Genomic DNA, 23,537 nt, shown 5'->3' with positions numbered 1-23,537 from the left:
CCATAAAGTAACACTTACAGGCAGTGGGGAAAGTCAAACAGCAGCCCCATAAAGAACATTTCTCCCATCAACACTAGTTCCCCTGTTCCCTAACAGTATGTTCTAACATATTGCACTATGGGACTTTTACTTTTGCACTAGTAGCTGGACATCAGCTCTCAGTTGGCTAAGCTGTCTCTTCCCAGTACCAACTTGTATCAAGGTATACCAACTAAATTTGTCTTTTATTCCTTTCATCTTCCCTTACCTGGAACAATAGTGTGATTAATCTGTCATTGATTTGGAGTATATTATTTCTTTATTGGCTTATTAAGAGAAATTATCCTGTGTACTATTGGCTTGTAAAATTCCTGCAGTAAACCTATGTTAATGTTAAATATGTTAGTTAATATTATTTAATTAATGTTATTTAATGCCATTTAACATTAACTTATGTTAATGTTAAATAAATTGCTGGCAAAGACAAACTTAGCCTCTGAGCATAATTTGCCTCCCAAAATAAGACAGCCCTCATATCCAGGGAAGAAGAAACAAGCCAGGGGTTGAAGGACATGCCACAGCCCCCAGGCAGGGGAAGAGGAAGAACCTCATTCAGCCTCTCCTGCCAAGATATATGGATTCCTTGGCATGGACACCTTATCACGGTCAGGCAAAGGGCTTGAGAATAAAAGCACATTAAGGGAGAAATTCTGGGCTCATATTCAGGTTCAGCAGGTTCTACCAACAGTGTTGTGGGGGAATAGAGAGGGAAACAGTCACAATGAAGAGTACAGGACCAGTGAAATTAAGAATAACAGAAGCCATGGGGCAAACCCTTTCCTTTCCTTCTTCTCTGGATTATAACAATTAGAAAGAAACAAGGGACTGGCTTGGTTCATGGCATTACCATCTACCAAAGTTTCTACCTTTTGTTCTTTATCTTCTTTCTATCCCTCTTGTCCAATTAGTGCCATGTTCTGTTGATTCTATCCCCAAAACAGCACTTGGACCTACCCTCCATCTTTGTCCTCATCCTTTTCTGCCTGGATTATTACACTCCCATTGTCTCTCAAGCAGCTGTCTCTCTTCCTTTCATTTTATCCATCTCACACACACTTTCTAAAACACACTCTAGATCTGATCACTTCCAAACCTAAAATAATAACCACAGTGAGTAACATTTGTTGAATACCTTCTAGTTTCCAAGCACCTTCACACATTTTGCTCATATTTTTTTATAATCACTCTAAGAAAAAGGTGGAACAGGTATTTTCATCCTCAATTTAGAACTTAAACAACTTGTTTCAATTTCAGTAAAAAACAGAGCCAGGACTGAACCCGGGCCTGTCTGCTCTAAGAGCCCAGGCTCTTCATGCCCCTGATGTCTGTCTAGCCCAATGGCATATTCATATGCTACTTACTTTATTATATATATATATATACATTGACTTTTCAACTACACTCTGGGGATCCAGAAAGTTTTAAAAAGAAGGTAATATTTTAAGGAAGACCTTGAAAAAAGGAGAATTTAAGCAGCTTGTGAGCGGAAAAACACAATAATCCTTAGCATCTAGGGTGAGCATCATTACCAACAGCACCATTTTCTATGTCAGAACACTGAACCTAAGGGGAGCTAAGTGACCCTTTGAGAGAGCTAGTGTCCAAGGACACAGAGCCACTAAGAGCAACCAAGACCTTCATGTCTTCTATATTCCATTTTCTTTCTATTCTTCCTCTGCTCCTCCACTGTCTCCTCCACCTTCTGCTAAATGAAATACAAACACCTAACATGACCTTCACAGTCTTTCACAGCCTGATACTAACCTTTCCTCTAAGCCTCGCCTCCCGTCATTCGCACCCACCCACCTGCCTGCAGCCCGCGTGGCTGACTCCCGCAGCAGCACGCTTCTCCCTGTTCTGGAGAATGCAGCACCGCTCTCCAGGGTTGGTCCTCCGTTTCTCTGCCGAGAATCCCTTCTTAACTGCCAGAGTCTGTCAGAATCCTTCTCCAAGGCCAGGTTGAAATGTCACTTCATCTGTTCAGCTTTCCCTTCCTCTCCTTCCTCCCTGCACAATCTCCAGCCTCCATCCTTTCTCTTCTCTGTGCCTTTACAGCTCATCTCCCAGCCAGGCTTTACCGTGGTGAGCTGTACATGTGACTATGTGAGCCTCTTGTGAAAATATTCCGTGTCTTACTCAACTCCGTATCCTCCCAGACTAGACAGACTAGGCCTGGCACATGGTAATATGCCCAATATAGATTTCTTTTTAATTAAAAATATCCAGGCTGACTTGGAGAGTATTCTGATAGCTCTACCCTGGTTCCCAAAGGTTTAAATGAAGGAACACTCCAACTCTGTACTGGCCCAAAGAGAGGCAGGTGAACTAGCCAGAGAGCAGCAGTGGTCAGGTAATTCCTGGACACCACCCACCACTGTTTCCCTTGGTTTGACTCCACTAAAATCTCTGCAAAATCAGTCCATGACGTATGCTGTGTGTCACTTTCCACCTGGCCCCCAGAATTACCCCACTGCTTGATTTCCAGTGGGAGAGAGAGACCAACAAACCCCAGTCCAGCCTCCCTGTGTATCTGTAAGTTTTCTGGCTCTGGGTCTCCTCAGCTGGCTTCCCTACTCTCCTCTACTGGCACTACAGGCCCCGGTGAACTCTCATGCTTCCACCGGGCCTCTTAGCAGGCAGAGCTCAAGGACCCAGAGCCTAACAAAACTCCCTGGCCTTTTAAAGAAGCCTCTTAGCTTAAAGAAGTAGAGCAAAGAATATGCACCAGTGGGGATAATTCCTGAGCGGCCCCTGTGTCAGTGGAGGAAGAAGGGCTGGGTAGGGGGAAGGTTCTGTATTATGTCTATCAAGGAGACTTTTCTGTTTTGTTTTTCCATTGGGGACCTAGGGCACAAAGTCTGGTACCAGTGTCTTTCATACCTGTCACCCCTCCCTGGTCGACATAATTGTGCCCATGGCTTATCTCCCTGACTAGTCAGTCTACGGGCTCCATGAGACCAAGCAGAGCCTACATTGTACCACATTTCAACAAGATCCTGTGAAGTTGGATCCAAGGCCTGTTATTACAGTAGATTTCACAGGCTATGGAAATAACATATGAAGAACACCTAATATTCAAATAACATATTTGCGACTTGTTAAATTTTTAAATATTTTTTAAAAATTTATTTGTTTGAGAGAGGCAGAGACAAAACACAAGCAGGAGAGAAGAGGCAGAAGCAGGGGGAGAAGCAGGCACCCCATTGAGCAGGGAGCCCAATGAAGGGCTTGATCCCGGGACCTTGGGATCATGACCTGAGCCAAAGGCAGACGCCTAACCTTATCTGAGACACCTAGGCACCCTGGTGATATTTCTAATCATGAATCGCTTTCATATAAATGATTTCATTTATACTTGTAAAAACCCTGGGAGATGCAGAAAGGCTCTTGCCCAAGATCAACTCATCAGCAGAAGACAGAGCCAGCATTCAAGGTAATATATTCCAAAGTGAGGTTAAGTGCCATTTCCACAGCTGTCTTACATGCTATCTAGATGTCAACATTTAAAATAAGAAGGGATTTAGTTTCAGCTCAAGGAAAATAAGGACCTAAAGAAAATAAGGACCTAAAAAGAGAGTTTTGTGCTTTTTCTAAAAGGACAATCTTTTTAATTGAGAGAAGAGCATAAAAATCCATTGTTCTGTGCTGGGTTAATAAAGACACAATATAAAATTCATGGCATTAGTCAAGCTAGTAATATATTGCTTGATTTTGTATCTGTAGTATAGCCACCAATGATTTATATGCATATTACATTCTAGAGAGAACAGGGATGGACAGGATTCAATTCCAATACCTACCAAAAGTTAAGTGTCTATTCTAAACTTAGATCTAATATGTCCACCATTCTTGGAAGTATAGATATGCCTGATCCCAAGGAAAGGGAAACATGTGTCCTGCCACCTATCCCCTCTTCCCTGAAGACCTGAGTACTCCTTTTCACAGAGGATCTGGGATTATTCAGATGATGATGCTTGGCAAAAATAAAGCATACAACTGCTACATTCAGATGACCACTGCCAAACTTTCTACTGAAAGGTACCTCAAAGAGAGGCCCTCTAAATATCTCAATTTATCCAATTCCCTTGAATTGAGCAAGGAAGTGTAAAAGAAGGAACTCTGGCTTACAGTGGAAAGTGTTCATAACCCCTCAGCCCTTCCTGCATCAGCCTGTGGTTTAAGGTATGAGAATGGCTAAACAACCCCTTTTCATTTGCTCCATCCAGTGGAAAAATACCCACAGACAGAACAGAACTCAAGTTGGGATGCATCTAGACTCCAGAATCCCAAACAGGGGGAACAAAAATAAATCCCAGGTGAGGTAGCAAAAATACTACCAGGTCTGTTCTCAGAGCTAGGTATCCTGATAACCTCTGTGCTAACAAAGTGGCAGTGACCTGTCTCAACTTCCCTGTCAATCATTCCCTCTGCTCATAACCCACCACAGGAATATATCGGGTTATTCTAGGAGTCCAGACTGGGTTCCTGTAAAAGACTGGAGGATGGTAAAAATCCAAATTGTGTTTCACTGCAGATACTTCTTACCCAGTTCTGTGATCCATAGTTTTTAGCTGTACCTCCTCCCACTTTGTTTTGGTCCAGGAGGATAATTTGCAGTTCCCTCCCATGACAGAGCCCTCACATAGATGGAAGGAAAGTGACTTGAAGCCAAGCATGGATGAGCCTCTATTCTAGTTGTCACTTAGGCGTGCAAGGTTTGGGTTTCTGAATTTCAGTTATGGGAACTAAGAAGAAAACTGATCTCCATGTTCTGCTTGGTTAAGAACCATTTTCTTCTTTCAGCCTAGGTGGTGAATTTACACTTGTGATTGCTTTTGTTTTGCAGCAGTTCACATGAGAGGCATAATTTGTTAAAAAAAAAAAATCAACTATTCCTACACAGCCAATTATAAATTATCCACAATTAGATGAAGTGGAAGAATTACATAGATAATCTCACACAAGGTATAACACCCAAAACAGTGTCATGTGTGACAGTGGGAGATGGGAAGTGTTCAGGGAGAAGGCAAAGTTCTCTTTCAAGTCATATTTAGGTAAATATTAAAATGGGTTTATAGTTCATGGATTTATAGACCTATAAATGGGTTACTGCCAGATATCCACAAAGGGCTAATCTGTGTATCACTACATTAAGGTGACCAGTTTTGGTCCATGGGTTGATGTGAGGGTGCTCGGTCACTCACATTGCTGGAACTTACCATGAGGTGACGAAGTCACCAGGACTAACCTGGGAGAGTCAATGAAGCCTTGCTCCCGCCTGAAATTCCTGTCCATGTTATGTCACCTCAGAGTCACCAGGCACCTAGCCAGGTAGCTCTACATTAATCTAGACAGTGAGGATGGCATTCTGGTAGGTCTGCTGTGATAAGAACCACTCTCTGGAGAACTCTGGCTCCTATGTGACTCTCTAGTTCCAGACCTTTCCTCCTGCTTCAGTACACACCCGGAGCTTTGTTTACCGATGCAGAGGCCTCTGCAGCTGTCATGGCAACCAAAGAGAAGACAAAGCCAGCCAGGATGGGCTGGCCTGTGTGACTCAAAGATCTGTTTACCCACACTCTTGTGCACGCTTGTATGCCTCATCACACACACACACACTGGCACACATACACACATGCTCACATGGGCACATAGAAGCATATGCAGACAGACTTTGCCAAGCACACAAATGGCCACATGGTCATGTTCCTGCTCTTCTCTGGAGTCCATGTTTCCAAAATGCTTCTCTGCTCCCAGAGAAACTTGGCCAGTCTTCCGATAAGATATTTGCTCCGGGAAAGGGGAATTTGGGTTAGACATCCTGAAAAAAACCTCTTCAACCCTAAATATTCTAAAATCAAGAGAAATTGGGGGACGTCAGATAGGCAGTTGTGTGTTGGCTGCGATGTCCTCTCGGTCTCATTGGAACATGGGCTGGGGGATGGAGGGTAAAACAGCTTTTTGGTTGTTCTTGTGAGTCCAGGGAAGCTTTTTCCCATTTTTCAGAGGAGCAAACACAGCCCAGAGAAGGTAAACACCTTCCTGAAGGTCACACAGTTCAGCTGTATTATAGTTATTTATGTCTTATCCCTTGACTTGTTCCAGAAAGGATTTAAGGAGCCTTAGGTTGCTAATAAATAAAGGCCAGAACAGCACCCAGTTCTCTAAATGCCATCCAGTGTTGACTCTAATAAGCACGATGGATGGGAGTCCCGGAGGGTGAGGAATGTTTAACTCGGGCACTGTATCTCACCGTCACACTTCCCCCGAGATCAGGGGCTTTGGGAGGGCTCCTCCAATGAGAAGTCGTCCTTTCCTAAGGCAGTTAAGGCAAATAAATGACCTTACACAGAGCACAGTGTCCTACCCTTTTTCCTCCACTCCATACCCACAGCAATGGAAGGAAGGCCATGGGTCTCACATATCAGAGTATCGGGTAGGGGGCGCTAACAAATCAGCTCTCCCAGCCTCCTCTTCCACATGCAGGGAAACCAAGGCACAAATAGGTCAGATGGCTTGCTGGTCCAAGGCCGGTAGCATGTGATGGCTGCCCAGAGCAGAACCTGGATCTCCGGATTCCAGAGCCAGTGCATTTTAAATCTGCATGACATTTTAGTCATGAGAAGTCAAAGAAGCACGTTCTTATAGAATCTTGGGGGAATGCACGGTTCTTTTTATTTTTTTTTCTTGTTCTTCTTGACATTGAGATCTCATTTATTTGAGTAGATGCAGGGGAAGGCCTGGCAATTAACACAAAGGGGATAATGAAGGAGCTGGAATATGTTTCTGTTGAGTTTTTGGCCTTTTAACCTTGAAGTTGGTATAACCCAGACTGTTAGAGCATAATAATTAAAAGCTCTGAAACAAAAATTGAAACCAAAACCAAACTGGATTTGAATCCCGTCTACATCCGGGTATGACCTGGGACAAGTGAACATCTGAGTCTCAGTTTCCTCCTTTGTGAAAAAGGAATAAACGCCATACCTGTCTCAAAGCGTTGTGAGGGTTAAAGTAAATATCAGATGGAAAATGCCAAGTATAGTATCTAGGAGAGTAGGTGTTCTAAGTGCCCATTTTAAGTATCACTGACACTCCTGAGAATGTATCATAATACAATTAATCTATTACCAAGGCCTTTATCCATCCACCTATCCATCTCTACATATTTTGCCTCCAAAATATAATTAATTGAGTACCTGATGTGTGGTTGGCATTATTTTAGAATATGGGAATACAACAGCAACCACAAAAGAGAAATCCTGGTCTTCATGTAACTTACATTCTAGTGGAGGAGACAGACAAGAAAACAAGATGGAAAAGAGCAACATAAATATGTTACATACGTGTAAGGGCTAAGGCAAAATTATGGCATAGAAGAAGAGCAGTAAGTATGGGGAGGAGGTCTGGGATTTGGGGTAGAGTGGCCAGGGAAGGCCTGGCATAAGAAATGACTTGAGAGGTGTTAGGGAGGGAGCCATCCAGGTATCCGAGGGAGAGCATTCCAGGAAAGGCAACAACCAGGGAAAAGCTCTGGGGTAGGAACTTTCCAGAGGAGCATTCTAAGAATAGAAAGGGGCCAAAATAGCTTTGGAATGGACTGAATAAGCAGAAAACAAATGATATGAGGTCACAGTGGGTCATAGGCTGTGTGGAGGTGGACAGCTAGACCATGTAGGACTTCAGAGGCCCTGTAACAATTTGACTTTTACTTGGTGTGATCTGGAAGCCACTGGAGGGATTGGAGCAGAGGAGTCAGTGACCTAAGTTTTCACAGAAGGTCTCTGGTCACCCTGTTGACAACAGGCAGATGAGGGCTAAGGGTTGGAGCACGGAGACCCTACAGTTTATACACAGATCACGGCTGTCTTGGCCAGAGTGGTAGGTGTGCAGATCCTGAGAAATACCAGGGCTCTGGATACAATGTGAAGGTGGGGCTAAGAAGATGGGATAACATTTGTGGCGTATAAGAGAGATCTGGGTTAAAGATGACCCCCCACACCAGAAGTTTTTTAGCTTGAGCAACAAGAAGGATGGAGTTAAATGAACTGCGATAGAAAAGACACTGTGAGGAGTAGTGGTTTGGGGGCGGGGAGGATGGAGTGGGGGTCTCAAGTTCAGCTACGTACATAAGTCAGCTAGATATCCAGACACATTCGCATTAAAAATCATTTGGCCCAACAGCGCTAAGTCTGTTCTCCATGTGGTATACGCCAGCTGCTTCAAGGAGTATCCTAGACAGTCTCTCTGCCACTCCTCCTTCTTCTCCTCTGCTGTCATATGCTAGGAAGATGGTGACTGAATTTTCAGCAAAATACAATCCAGAAATTATTGTTGCTATCGCTGCAAATAAGATTCAAAATAAAACCAAAGCCCACAAATATTCCTCAATGATGCATTATTCCATTCCAACTGCTTCACAGCTCCTCCCATCAGCAGGGATGATCCAGGGACAGCGTGTACCATGGACAGAGAAAAGTGACATGTTCTCACGTGCTTGTCCTTAACAAGCTTTTAAGATGGGAACTAGGAAACCATAATTCTCTTCCTCTTCGACAGATCAGAATATCAAAGGCCTAAAGGATCAATGTGACATATGGACAGACACAGAGTTACAAAGTGGAATTCAGATCTCCCAACTCTGTACATCTAACTGCCTCCTGGTCCACACCAGCCCACTGTTGCACAGACACTACCAAGGCAGGAACTCTAGGGCACACACGAAGCCTTCAGTGTCTTCCTGCCCATCATGGGATGTGTTTCAGTCACAATACTTCAGTGGGCTCAAAGCCCTGTGGTGAGGAAGAATGAGCCATGGGAAGGAAGGGATTTCATATTCCTTCTCGCTCATTTCCCCCTCCGCCCGCCCCCCACAGCACTCTATAGCAAGAAAGAGGCTTCTTGACAGAAAAAATGGCTGTGTTCTTTTAAGAGACACTCAGATCCTCTGAGAAGCTGGAGCAATCGATGCTGCCCTCCCCACCCCAAAAGGGTCTGGAGTTTCTGAAGAACGGATGAGGTGTGTTCAAGGGAGTGACTGAGAGTATATTACCAAGTTGAGTCATTATACACTTAATACTGTGTAGGCTTTTCTTTTTTCCTTTGTAAAAAGCTTTGAATTTCCCAGAGTCCATTGTTCAACAGCCCCAGATAATTTAAACACTAAAGATTCCTCTCAGGGAGGTAAAATCCTTCTGGTTCAGCATCAGAAGATTCTTCCCTGTTAAAACAAGCCCTTTCTTCTGCTTTGGAATGGACAAGTGGAACCAAAGAGAAGGCCCAAGGTTGACGGAACAGGGGTGGTGGATAGTGAGAAGCGGAGCAGAAATCTGAAGGAAAAAAATAAAAAAAGGGCTGGCGGCGTCAGAAAGGATGAACACCCAACCCGGCGTCAACATGGATGGGACAGGATGGGCTGCTGCGGAGTGAAATACGTCAAACAGAGAAAGACAATTACATGGTTTCACATATTTGTGGATTGTAAGGAATAGCATGGGGGCCATTAGGAGAAGGAAGGGAAAAATGGAGGAGGGGAGAAGCAGAGGGTAGACAAACCGTGAGAGATTATGGACTCCGGGAATCAGACTGAGGGTTTTAGAGGGGAGGAGGTGGGGGATGGGGGAGCCTGGTGATGGGTATTAAGGAGGGCACGGATTGCATGGAGCACTGGGTGTCATATGCAAACAATGAATCAGGGAACACTACATCAAAAACTAACGATGTACTTAATGATGACTAACAACATAAAAAAAATTTTTGTTAATAAACTGTATTATAAAATGGAGAAAAAAAATAAAAAGGCTAGAGAGAACAAGACAGGGAGTCCTGAGAAAGGTGAACAAAGTTTGCAGACTTGATGCTGGCTAACGCACCAAGTGTGAGCTTACCATGCAGAAAGGCCGACCATGTTTTCTACTCACTATCCTGGTAAACGTCTCCATGACAGGTTAGGCAAGAGTTTTCTCTCACATGTATTCATTCATATCTTCAGGGTACATTAAAGAGCCCCTCCAACTCAGCTCGATTTTTCAGACAAAAAAACTGAGGCTCAGTGCAGGTAAACTTGCTCAGACTGCTCACACATCTGTATTAGAAACAGCCATACCTCAAACATTACTGTTCCTTATAAACTGTCCACTTACTTGTTGGTGGCCCGATTACGTGGTCAACTCTGTGAGGGTAGGGGCTGTGTCAGTTCGCTCTCATTCAGTATCACACTCATAGTCCCAGCACCTACTGGCTGCCCAGGAAACGTTTGCTAAGAGAATGAACGGCACCCCACCCCCACAGGCAACCACTGGGCAAAGGGCAGTTTTGGATTTTGGAATAAGAGGAGAGAGCGGGTCCAGTGGCACAGGCCTGGGCCTCAGTCCATAAGATGCATCATCCCACAATGTGCGGAGTCAATGGTGGGGGGCAGGGGAAGTGGGTGGTGGCACAGGGCGGTACATGAGGATCTGTGATTCCATGACTCCCACTTACTTTTCCAGGAGACGCTTCTCAATCTCCTTTGCTTCTCCTCCAAACATGAGCATGTCCCAGGACCCAGACCTGGGTCTCCTTGAGCGTTCTCTCTCTACGTGATCTCAGAGCCCCATGGAGTCAACACCGTTCTATGCTGAAGATCGCATTTATCTCTCTAGCCCCAACTCACCAGTGAACTCCAAAGCCATCGGTGCAACCATCTACTTGGTATCAACAATGTGGACGTGAACCTGGCCTCTCAAACTTAAGATGGCCAAAGCAGAACTTTTAATTTCTCCCCCAAACTGCTCCTCCTCTAGTCTCTCCCCATCTCAGTAAGCAAATAACACCACTCAGTCATTTTCCGTTCTTCTTATCCATTCTCCTGTCCTCACCGCAAGCCCAATCCAATCTATCGGCAATTCCTAGCCATTCTGTCTACGAACTTCTCTCAAACTCATTGCTACCACCTGAACCCAGGGTATTCCGGTCTCTTGCCTGGATGCTTCCTACCCTCAACAGCCCATAGTAATCTCACTAAGTGACTTCTTATTTCCACCCTTCTCCTGATCACCCCCATTTCCCTCATGGAAGGAAAACTGGGGGTGGGGTGACTTTTGAAATACAAAAAAGTCCTCTTAACCCCTGCTTATGACTCTCCCCCTGGCATCTCAGGACTAAAATCCAAACTCTTTACTACAGTCTACATAACCCTACATGGGTTGGATCTTTGTCTCTCTCAGGGGTCTTTCCAGATCACAGAACCAAAGTTAACAAGCCCACTAGTTGTCATGCTCTACTGAATCAGGCTGTTTTACTTCATTAATAACCTTTGTCAGGAAAAGATGATTTTTTTCCACCTGTTTATTTTTGTCTTTCCAAAAGAATATAATAATCTTCTTCTACAATGTTCAACATTGTGTCCTCAGTGCCCAGATTCTTAGAAGGAACTTAACAAATATCTGTTGAATGAAAGAATAAAGGTAACAGAGCATTCAAAATTATGCATTCTTTTCTCTGGAGATAAGTTACCTTCATGACTCACGACCACCACAGATCCCATCTACTTGTGTAGAATCAATCCCTCTACCTCCAAGAATTCGTTCTCAACCAAGCCACTCTGAAAACAAGCTATCCACCCTTATCTTGACGCTTTACAGGTGAATTTTCAAAACCGTGCCAAAGCTGCAAAGTGTCCTCACTTCAAGGAATTCTTTAGTACATTTGGCTTAAATTTTTTCTGCCACTGACAGCTCATCCCTTGCAGACTCCCTTCCGTTAATGGCTATTATCTTTTACTTAGAGGTCTTTTTAAAATTGAAGATACTTAATAAATCACCAACTTCTTTAGCTTATCTTGCAGTTAACCTAAGTTCTTTGATAAAATGCAATTCATTATTACCCCATTGAAAATTTCAAAGCCTATTAGGGACAAAAGCAGGTGATGTACAAGCAAAGACGTTCTCCTTTGGAAAGGCTAGCATGCGGTAGACATTACTGCTTAAGACTACTGGAGGCTATGCACTTTCCAATGAGGACTCTGTAATTATAAATACACAACTAAAGTAACAAGATGTCCTAAAAGATAATTAAAAACATAGTATAGTAAAAACAAAAAAAAACAAACAAAAAACAAAACAAAAAACAACAACAAACAAAACCACTGTATTGGACTTGGTATACCTAGTTTTGAATCACAGACCACCGCCAAGTCATTTAACCTCTTGGAGGTGGGATTTCCTCATACATGGCATTGATAAAAATAGAGTGGGCTCACAAGAGTACCTAGCATGGTCTATCTTAAATATATGTGGGTTGAATCTGAAGCCCAAAGTACTAGTACTCGGAAAATCCAAAACTCTGTCATGGATAACTGTTGTCATTTTATCACCTTGGGAGAGTAACTCAAAACAGACATTTGGGTCAAGGATAATACAAGTAAGTCAGCATCAGAAAGGAAGGAATACCAAGAAGAAAGTGCATCTTTTCCCCCACCCTGTCTTAGGTATGCCCCTGAACTCCGCTAAGGATATTTCTGCCCTACCCTGCTTTGTGCAGTTGAGGGGATGAAATCATAAAAAGGCATTAAACTCACATTCTCATCAGGGAAGGAAGTAGGAAATGTATATTGCCCTTTTATTATCACAGAAATTAAGAGAAATGGATTCTCATGGAAAGTGCCAGTTTTCAAAAGCATAAATAGCCAGCCATATCCTTTTGAAAGGAAACATGCTCTGCTAATAAACACTGATCATTTTTTAGCTATCCTATATCTAAATATTACAATTCTAAGTGAAATATGAATTCTAAGTGAAAATATGACTTCTTCCCAAAACTTCAATTCTTACCTGAAAATACATCTTATTTGAAAACATTATCCTTGCATACATATGGCTCCACAGTCATAAAAAATTACATGCATACATGTGGGTACACACGTATACACACATTTATTGCCAGAGCCCACTTACAGGAAGGTTAAGACCTGAAAAGATCTACCATGCCAACGTTTTTTCTGGAGGTTTACCTATTCCTTTGTAGATATGCCCCCTACCTGGGAAGCTAGTAAGTATAGGCTTTACTTCAAAGGGGGGAGGGGGGTGACTCAATAGGATTAGCTCAATAATTCTTTCATGTGAAATACTGTAATCACTAGGTTCCTATCACTGTATTTCTCCCTAATGCTATTCAGAAAAATGACTGCACTTTATAAAGAATCTGAAAAGTCAAAAAAAAAAAAAAAAAAAAAAAAAAAAAGCTTCTGCTTCGGGCAGAATGATCCACTAGTGTTCTGAAATACCTTTTATACAAAATTCCCAGATGCTGGGTAAATTGCAATAAGTATGGCAATTAACACATTGCTAAGCTTAAGTAACAGAAATCTCCATGGTCAAAAAAACAAAAAAGACACATGCTATATAAATATTTCCCCCCAGGCTGTGGCTTGTCTATGTTCATTTTCTTAATGCTGCCTTTTGGATGAACAGTTTTGTTTTGTTTTGCTTTTTTATTTTGACAAAGCCCAACTTAGGAATTTTTTTGTTTTATTGTTTGTGGTTTTTTTGTATTCTGTGCAAGAAATATTTGCCCTAAATTTTCTGACATTCTCAAATTAATATTTATCTACAGAGAGAAATAGGGGTCTAGATTTTTTCTTCCCCATACCAATATCCAGTAGATCCGACATGATTTATTAAAATAAACTGTCCTTTCCTCATTAAATTGACTTTGCACTTTTGTCAAAAATCAACCAGCCACATATATGAGGGGGTCTCTATTCTGTTCCACTGATAAATTTCTCTATCTTTGCACTAATACCATATTATCTTGATAGAGTGGCAGTATAGTATATCTTAAAATAAAATGGTGCAAGTTTTATAACTTTGTTCTCCTTCTACAAAATTCTCTGGCTTCTCTAAACTTTTGCATTTACATGTTAGTTTTTTAATCATCTTGCCTATGTCTTCAAGTCAGCCTGTGGGAATTTTGGTAGGGAATATAATGAATCTGTATATTGATTTAGGGGTAATGTATACCTTAATGATATTAAGTCTTTTTTTAAAAGGATTTTATTTATTTTATTTGAGAGAGAAAGAGAGATCATGAGCAAGAGGAGGGATAGAGGGTGAAACGGACTCTCCCTGCCCCTTGAGCAGGGATCCCAACCTGGGGCTTCATCCCAGTACCCCGGGATCATGACTTGATCCAAAGGTAGACACTTAACCAGCTGAGCCACCCAGGCACCCCTAAGTCTTTCAGTCTATAAGGATGGTATTCTCTCGATTCTTAAAGGACTTTTTTTCAGCAATGTTCTGTACTTTTCAGTATAAAGGTTTTACACATCTTTTGTTAGATTTATGCTTAGATATTGGATTTTATGCTACTATAAAATTTTTTTAAGTTTAAACTCATTTCTCATTCAAGTTGAAATGGATCATTGTAAGTATATAAGACCTGATTGTTTGTATATTGACCTTATATCCTGTATCTTGCTAAATTTGCTTATTAGCTCCCGTAGTTTATCAGTTCTATTTTTAGTTTCAAAAATATGATACTGTTTGTGAAAAAATTAGTTTTACTTCTCCCTTTCCAATATTCTTGCCCTTTATTTCTTTTTCTTGCCTTATTAAAATGGCTCAGAGCTACAGAACAGTTTTAAGAAGTGCTGAAACAGGGCTCCTGGGTGGCTCAGTGGGTTAAGCCTTTGCCTTTGACTTAGGTCATGATCTCAAGGTCCTGGGATTGAGCCCCACATCAGGCTTCCCCCTCTCTCTCTGCCTGCCTCTCTGCTTATTTGTGATCTCTCTCTGTCAAATAAATAAATATAATCTTTATAAGAAAGGCTGAAACTACAAATTCTTTGTCTTTTTCCAGATCAGAGGGGAAGGGATAAATATTTTATCCACAGGTATGGTGCCAGCTTGTAGATTTTTTTAAACATTCTTTTATCAGATTGAGAAAGTTCTCTCTTATGTTAGTTTACTGTGAGTTTTTATTACAAAAAGGAGTTGGATTTTGTTAAATTCTTTTTGTGCACCTGTCAAGATGTAATATGCTTTTTCCCTCTGTTGCTATGGCATATTACATTGATTGATTTTGAAATGCTAAACTAACCTTGTATTCACAGATTAAATATTACTTGGTGATAGCGTATTACCCTTCTGTTCTGCCAGATTTGACTGATAATATTTTATTCGGGAGTTTTGCATCTATGCTCATCATAGATACTGTTCTGTAATCATCTTATATTTGTCAGATTTACATACTGTGGTTATGCCTGCTACATCAAATGAGTTGGGAAGTGTTCTATACTTCTCTATATTCTAAAGGAGCGCATGAGGATTGTTATTATGTTTCATAAAAATGATATTTGGCCTGGAGTTTTGCTTTGCTTTTTGGTGGGAAGGTTTTAGATAAATTTAATTTCTTTAATAGATATGGGTTTACTTAACTTTTTAACTTCTTGTGTAAGCTTTGGCAATTCTTGTTTTCAAGGAACTTGCTATTTTATCTAAGTGGTTGAATTTACTGGCAGAAAATTGTTCATATTTTCCAATGTCTGTAGGACCTGTGGTGATAACCCATTTTTATTCCTCATGTCGATAATTTGTGTTTTCTTTCTTTCTTTGAAATTTAAATTTTAAAGGTAAATTATATAGCAGAGCAAAGAGCATTGAATAAAAGGTCAGTGAACTGTGAGATTTTATTTTTGTTTTGGGGGGCTGTTTTTAGACACAGCACAATAAAGAGATGAGAAAAATGAAAGGGAGATTAATAGAAATGTTAGATACGATTAACGTCTTTCAGTCAAGTCAGAATTCCATAATAAGAAAAAAAACAGAGTGAAGAGAGGAAATATTTGTAAATCAAATAAATAAGTACAATATATATAAAAGTAGGATAAATTTAGAAATCCATAACTAAAACCATTAAAGTAAAACCACACAACACCAAAGCCAAGGTCTTTAAGGAAGCCTAAGAGATAAGAAAAAAAAATTGATCACTTACTAAGGAATGATGATTTGATCTCATCAGCAATGATGGAAGCCAGGATACAGGGATTATTTCTTTAGAATACTGAGACAAAATAACTGTCACCTTTCTTTTTTTTTTTTTTTTGTTAATATTTTATTTATTTATTTGACAGAGAGAGAGAGATCACAAGCAGGCAGAGAGGCAGGCAGAGAGAGAGGGGGAAGCAGGCTCGCTGCCGAGCAGAGAGTCTGATGCGGGGCTCGATCCCAGGACTCTGGGATCATGACCTGAGCCGAAGGCAGAGGCTTTAACCCACTGAGCCACCCAGGCGCCCCAATAACTGTCACCTTTCAATTATGAATCCTGACAAACACTAAGGATGTGGTCAAAATAAAGATATTTTTAGACCACTAAAAACTGAAGGAATTTGCACTGTCAAAGATACTGAAGAAGGTACTTCAGAAATAAGGAAAACAGTCTAAAAAGAAAAGGAAGATGGAAGAAAGAACAGTAAAAAATAGGTAGGAAACTATGAGTAAATCTAACAAAGTTTAAAATATTAAAGATTATGCCTAAATTGTTACATTAAAAATATAAATTATAACTGCATATTGGTCTAATAATCCCAAGATAGGGTAATATGACTTACTGAGGTATTGTATTTTATGGTAGAAGGTATTAAGTCTATAAAAATTTCATTAATTGAAGAATACCTAGAAAAATTAAAATTTAGCCATTGAAAGAACAGATAGAGAATGCTAATAACTTAAAATTTGATAGACAGTATAAGTAGAATAAGTTAAAAAAATATATAAAAGCCATGATTATCTAATGATAATTTAATGTGTTGAAAACCTCAAAAAATGTACATATAATTTAACAGAATTAACAGAGTATAACAATATCAATGAATAAAAATATCAATATCCAGAAATCAGTTGAAACTCTAGACATGAGAACAATTAATAAAACAATAAACTAGTAACAAAGGCCATAAAGTACCCAGGAATAAACATAAGAAAAGATGTGCAACACCTTTCTGGAGTTATAAAATTATGTTGAAAGACATTAAAGAAGGCACAAATAAATGAAGGTATCTATATATTAATGGACAGATTTATTAGAAATATTACCAAATCATACTATAGGATAAAAAGCATTTTAATGAAAATCCTAACAGAGGTTTCCTTGGAAACTGATAAGGATTTTAAAATTCACATGGAAAAGAAAAACCAAGAACAGCCAGATATCCCTGTAAGTGCTGCTGGGCATTCATACAGATCTCACTATCTACATGGAAAGTAAAGAGAAACGGGTCACTATCCCAAATCATTCACATGAAAAAGTTAAGGACTCACAAAAGGAAAAAGCAAATACAAATGGGCAATAAACATTTGAAAATGTGCCCAACCTTAGTAGCAAATGAGAAAATGCAAGTTAAGACCACAAGATGCTGTTTACACACATCAACCTGACACAAATTTAGAAGTCAGAAAGCTCAAGTGTCAGCAAGAATGAAGAACAAGCTGTCTGACATGCTGATGATGAAAATGTAAACTGGTATAACCACTTTAAAAAGTGATTTTGAAAATGCAATTGGGCATTATCTTGTAGAGTGGAACACGCAGATGCCCTTTAACCCCAAAAAATTCAGTTCCAGAATCTCCTGGCAGCAAATTTGCATTAACAAAAAACCTAGAATTGCCCAAGTGGAGAAAGGACACGTAACTTGCAGTGCACAGATAGAGTGCGATTCCATACTGCAGTAAAACTGAGAGAACCAACAGGTACAAAAACATGCACAGTATGCTACAGTCCATATAGCACTCAATGATTTACCTTGTCGGGCAATATATACAGGTAGTAAAGCAAATGAAAAGCAAAGCAATAATAAGCACTACCCTTGAGGAGGAGATGAAGAGATACAGTTGGGAAAAGGCCACTGGGTTTCTCTGCTGCTGGTAATATTCCCTCTCTTAAGCTTCATTGTGAGAACCAAGATACTTTATTTATATTTATATCACATATATGGTACAAACTATATATAAAGTTTTATATACACACACAAACACATACATACACATATTGGGGGCGGGAAGAGGCATACATGAAATATTTCAGACAGAAGGTTGTTTTTTAAGTCAATGAACCATGAGTCATAAAATGTACTGCTTCATGGTTATATGAGGGCATTGAGTTACCCTGAATAATAACTAAAGAAGGACCAGACTGGAAGAAGAACTGGTTTTTGGTCCCAACTTGGACATATTCTAGTTATGAAATTCTGGGTAAGTCACCAAATGGCCTCCGTTTCTTACAAATGGATGATATTTTCTCTTGAAGTTATGGTAAAAGAAAAAAACATATACCAAGGTGCTCTGGAAATTTTAATAAACCATATGCTATCATAGATGAGTATAGAAACCCTAAAAACAGAAAGAGGAAATAAGTTTTTCTCCCAATTCAAGAAATTGTCCGTCAGCTGTATGTTTATAGTTGCCTCAGTGCCTCTTCTTCCAAAAATATATAAAAGCAGTCAGAACTTCTCTTAATTTTTAGCCTCACCAAGTACAGCGGGGAGCCTCTGGTGCTCTCAAAGCCTGATACCTTGTATTCCCCTAAACAGAACCTCAGGCCCACTGATTTCCCGTGCACACCACCACCCTCTCAAAGGGCTGAGCTCCAGCCAGCCGAGGGGTGAGTGTGACAAACCAGAAGTGTGGTAAGGAATCCGCTCACCCCACCCCCGGCCCAGGCCATTTAAATCAGTAAGTAACAAAGTTGACATCCCAGTGTATTTTGCCCTAGTGACATTCCAGACCATAAGGAGTCACAAATTTCAGAGATTATTAAGGGAAAACAAAAGGGCAGGGCAGAAAACAGAAAAATACCAGCAGAAGACTGGGAAGGTTGGTGGCCTCACCCTAACACCTATTGCCTAATAACTCCAGCACCCCAGCTCCCCGCTGGCAGCTGGAGTTAGGTGGTGGTCTTCTCCCTCCAGTGGCAGCCTTTCTATCCCCCCACCGACGACCTCTCTTGAAATCTGTGAAGTAGGGGGAATCTGCAGAATCTCCTCCTCTATCTCATGTTCCCAAACAAGCCAGTCACGTCACTCTTGCCAGAGAGACAACAAAAGACACACCTATCATACCAGGATGCATAATACTAAAAATTAACATCCCAGGTCATCCAGGATCTCCCCTTGTCTTTGAGGGAGCTAAAGAGAATATGATGTAGAGTCTTTTTAGAATTCTCTTTGCCCCTCACCCACAAGTCTGCTTCCCAAACAACTCCATACACTAGAATTCTTCACATGAAAGTCCTGCCGGCATCCCCACCTTGGCCTGTCCTCTGAATATGACCTCACTGGATTAGAAGGGCCTTACCGTGACTACTAGTGGCAATCCAAGCTGCATCATCTAGATAGTAATAAGGATTGAGAAAAGACTCATCATCTTGCTACCAACCACTGCATGTCATCCTCAAAGGCATGAAGCCATCACTCTGCAACCTGGGTTCTTATTGGTCCCTACGGCTCTGTAATCAATCTGAGGGATGGAAGCCATGGTCTTGGCATCAGATCAAGAGGAAAGGATTACAAGGATGAAAGTCAAATATCAAAAGGTTCATCTGATAAGGACAAAGAGCACTGAACAGAGGTAGATAAAGAATGCTATCTGAATAAGAGCCAAGGGGCCAGGATTCTAGCCCTACTCCACCACTCACTGCCTCTGGGTCTTTGTTAAGACAAATTTGTTGTGGGGGTGGGGTGGGATGGGGGACTTGACTTCAGCCCTGAAATGCTCTCTAAGGGCCTTGTTAGTTTGAGCATTCTATGGTTATAACTCAAATGAAGTCCAATGTAAGTCACATCTGATTGGTCCCAGGGAATAAAATTGAGAGAACAAAGAGGCAGGGCATGAAGGATGCAGGGGATGAAGAATACGAAGGAAAAGGCCACATTATATGAAGTGCAAACAGTCAGTGTATACAATAAGGAAGACTCGGGAAACCAGGGGGTCATAAAACAGTGGGATATAGGTGAATTATTCCTAAAAATATTCTGGACAAATTTTGAGAGGATATCCCAAAAGTAGTCTACTCATGCTTTTCCTACAGAACCTAGGAGTAAGAACTGAGTAAGAACTACATATGTTTATTGAATGAAAGAGACCAGGACTGAGAACATCTCCTAAAGATGGGTTTGCTGATACGGTTTTCACAACTGGAAACACCTGTCCAAAACATGACAATTTGGAATACTACAAGAACTGGAACCCTTCCAAAAGTAAAAAAGAGGAACCCTAAAAGAGTGAGTCAGTAGGGGTAAGGAGACTGCCCTCCAAGAAGGAAGGTAGTGCAATGAACCTACTGTTGGTAGAAAAGAGACGGCCCTGGGTTAGTTACCTACGGTGTCCAGCTCAATTCCCCTGGAGACTGGTACAAGGCCTTCAGGACACAGCACTGACTGACTCGGGGGGTACAGCCCATGGCTACAAACAACTTCTCATGAGGACAACATGAAATAATCTGTGGTGGGGCGGGGGGAGTCTTCATTTGTTCATCAAATTCTCATTAAGCATCTACCAGCACCAGACATGATGATGGATACTAAGTATAATTTAACATTATAATGTTAAATATAATACCTGTAACTCTAAGCCACCTTACAGTTTGTAAAACAAACAAACAAAACAAAAAACTTTCATACAGAGCATCTCAAGAGTAACTCAGTATTTGCAATACAGGAAGCTCCCAAATCCATATAGAACCCTTTTCAAAGTCTGTGAGATTGCAAATTAGAATTAACTTGTTTACATTTCTTACAGCAGGATACTTGAAAGGCAAAACAAAAATAAAAACGAAACACCTTTTATTTATGGAGAATAACCATCTTGAATGGGAATGTGGTATTACCACCAAACAAGAAATACCCCCCCCAAAAAATGCAAGTTAGAAAATCCAATGAAGAATAGAGGGAAAAAATGTGGTAAGAAATAGTCTCTTAAACCCAAGAAGAAAAGCATAGGACACAATTCTGTAAGAGATTGAAAAATTATAAGCTGTAAAATTCCACAGAAAATTAATGGGAACAAAAGTCAAGAGTGTTAGGGTTGTTTTTTTTTTTTTGTTTTTTTTTTTGTTTTTTTTAATGTTATGTTGGTCACCATAGAGTACATCATTAATTTGTTTCTCAGAGTCCGTAGTCTCTCATGGTTTGTCTCTCCCTCTGGTTCCCTGACTTCATTTTTCCCTTTTCCTCCTAATGTCCTCCATGCTATTCCTTATGTTCCACAAATAAGTGAAATCATATAACTGACTTTCTCTGCTTGACTTATTTCACTCAGCATAATCTCTTCCAGTCCCATCCATGATAAGAAAGTTGGGTATTCAGCCTTTCTAATGGCTGAGTAATATTCCATTGTGTGTATGGACCACATCTTCTTTTTTCATTCATCTGTTGAAAGGCAGATAATAATCTTTCCATAATCTGGCTATTGTGGATATTGCTGCTATGTACATTGGGGGTACACATGGCCCTTCTTTTCACTACATCTGTATCTTTAGGGTAAATACAACAGTACGGCAATTGCTGGGTCATAGGGTAGCTTTATTTTTAATTTTTTGAGGAACCTCCACACTGTTTTCCAAAATGGCTACCCCAACTTGCATTCCCACCAACAGTGTAAGAGGAATGTTCCCCTCTCTCTACAACTTCTCCAACATTTATTGTTTCCTGCCTTGTCAATTTTTGCCATTCTAACTGGGGTAAGGTGGCATCTCAATGTGGTTTTAGGGTGTTAGGTTTTGGTACTAAATCTGCTATGGCTTGTGTGGCTGTGGGAATTTTTTTGACCAATTATTCAGACACAGAGTCTGTATCCAGTGCCACTGGATAAAGTACCACTTGTTAGATTGGAAAATACAGAGATGTATAAATACCATTTCTTATTCAAGTAAATCCAATATTCCCAGGAGACAAAGAAATCAATACAAAATGGCATATGATATAAATGGGACATGGATGGCATAAGGAGGAAAGGTTCTGATTCTATGGGAGGAACTAAGGAAGGTGTCTAGGAAAGACGATGTTGTGTTCCAAAGGATAAATAGACAATAGAGGATGACCGCAGATGCAGAGAAAATATAGGCTGGATGGTGGAGCTTGCTGGAAGGGATAATGAGGATTCAGAGACAGACATGCAGAGTCTAAAGTATCAGAGAACACTAGGCAGGATGTCTTACTCTTCTTGGTCCTTGAGCTTCTTCATCTGTGATGAGTAGAACTAACTAAAAGATGGTTTCCATCCCCTTTAGTTAGAGCATCTTTGAGGGTCAGTTTTTAATTCTCAAGTCCTTGACATGCTTAAAGTGTCCCATCCTCTTTTGAAGGAGGCTACGAAAAACCTGACAAGTTTGACTAGCTAATGCTCACACAGAGTCTCTGTGTCAGAGCCTGAGCAGGCCAAGAGGCAATCCAAAGGGCAAGGATCTGAGGCGACCTCTTTGGGATTATAGGGGAGTAATTAATGTTGTTGACATAATATTTTTATCTCTTTGCCTTCTTATCCCCTAAGGTTGGATATGGATATATGACCAATTCTGGCAACTAAGATTGAGTGCAAATACTTCCTGCTAGAGTAAGAGCCTTCAGAGCTCTCTTTTTCCTTACCCCAATGTGAGAAAGTATGGCTGAAGTGCAGTGGGCCAGGACAGAGCAGGAGGGGATGAGGTCAGAGAATGGGTATTCCATCAGCCCAGGTTCTAGAGAAAATACAATAACCATTGGCATGAATCCTCCAGTCAAATGGATGAAGGATATGTAACATGAGCAAGAAATAAAACAATGCTGAGAGGCAGGCATTATTGTCTTTTTTTTTATAGACTGAAAAACTGAGAGTCAATGAGATTAAATAACTTACTCACAGTTAGTAGGTGGTAGACCAGGATTCAAATCCTTGTCTGGCTCTGCTCAAATACAACCCTGTTCCCCCAACGACTTGATATAATTTAATTTATTCTGTGGGTCGCAAGAAATTCTCAAAGGTTTTTCCACAAGGAGCAACATGATTAAATCTATTTTTAGGATAATAGCTATATTTGTGCCAAAGACTAAAGATGGAGGGGGCACTATCTGACAGGCTAAGATAGGACCCTGGGCCTCACATGATCAAGGGCACTGAAAATGGAAAGGAGGATGGACAGGTCGACAGACACATCGCAGAATAAAAAAACTAATTTGTAGACCAGATTAGAAGAGCCAGACATTCCAAAGGCCCCCACAATGGCTAAGTGGGTGTGTTAGTAGAAAGAGGAGGTGGGGATTTTGGTATAGAAAGTTAATTTGGTTTGCAGCATGATGAGTTTGAAGTAATTCATTCAGATCTATCATACAGTTGAAAATATGGCTTTGTAACACAGGAGAGAGGCAAAAGTTGGGGATATGAATCCAAGGGTCATAAGGACATGGATGGCTTACAGCTATGGGAGTAAATGAGACCTCCAAGGAAGAGAAGGATGATTCAGCTGAGAATGGCACCTTGTGGGAAACCAATGTT

The 23,537-nt window shown here is 40.8% G+C and overlaps 1 protein-coding gene across 11 annotated transcripts in view; it reads right to left on the bottom strand.

The window, feature by feature from the left end:
- CACNA1E (calcium voltage-gated channel subunit alpha1 E) overlaps positions 1-23,537 on the bottom strand; it is a 492,344-nt gene that overhangs the window by 89,206 nt on the left and 379,601 nt on the right. The window lies entirely within an intron of this gene.

Source organism: Mustela erminea, chromosome 17 (assembly GCF_009829155.1).
Source record: "Mustela erminea isolate mMusErm1 chromosome 17, mMusErm1.Pri, whole genome shotgun sequence".
NCBI lineage: Eukaryota > Metazoa > Chordata > Mammalia > Carnivora > Mustelidae > Mustela > Mustela erminea.
Note: the sequence above shows the minus strand (reverse complement) of the source record. Positions and strands in the feature narration are given on the sequence as shown.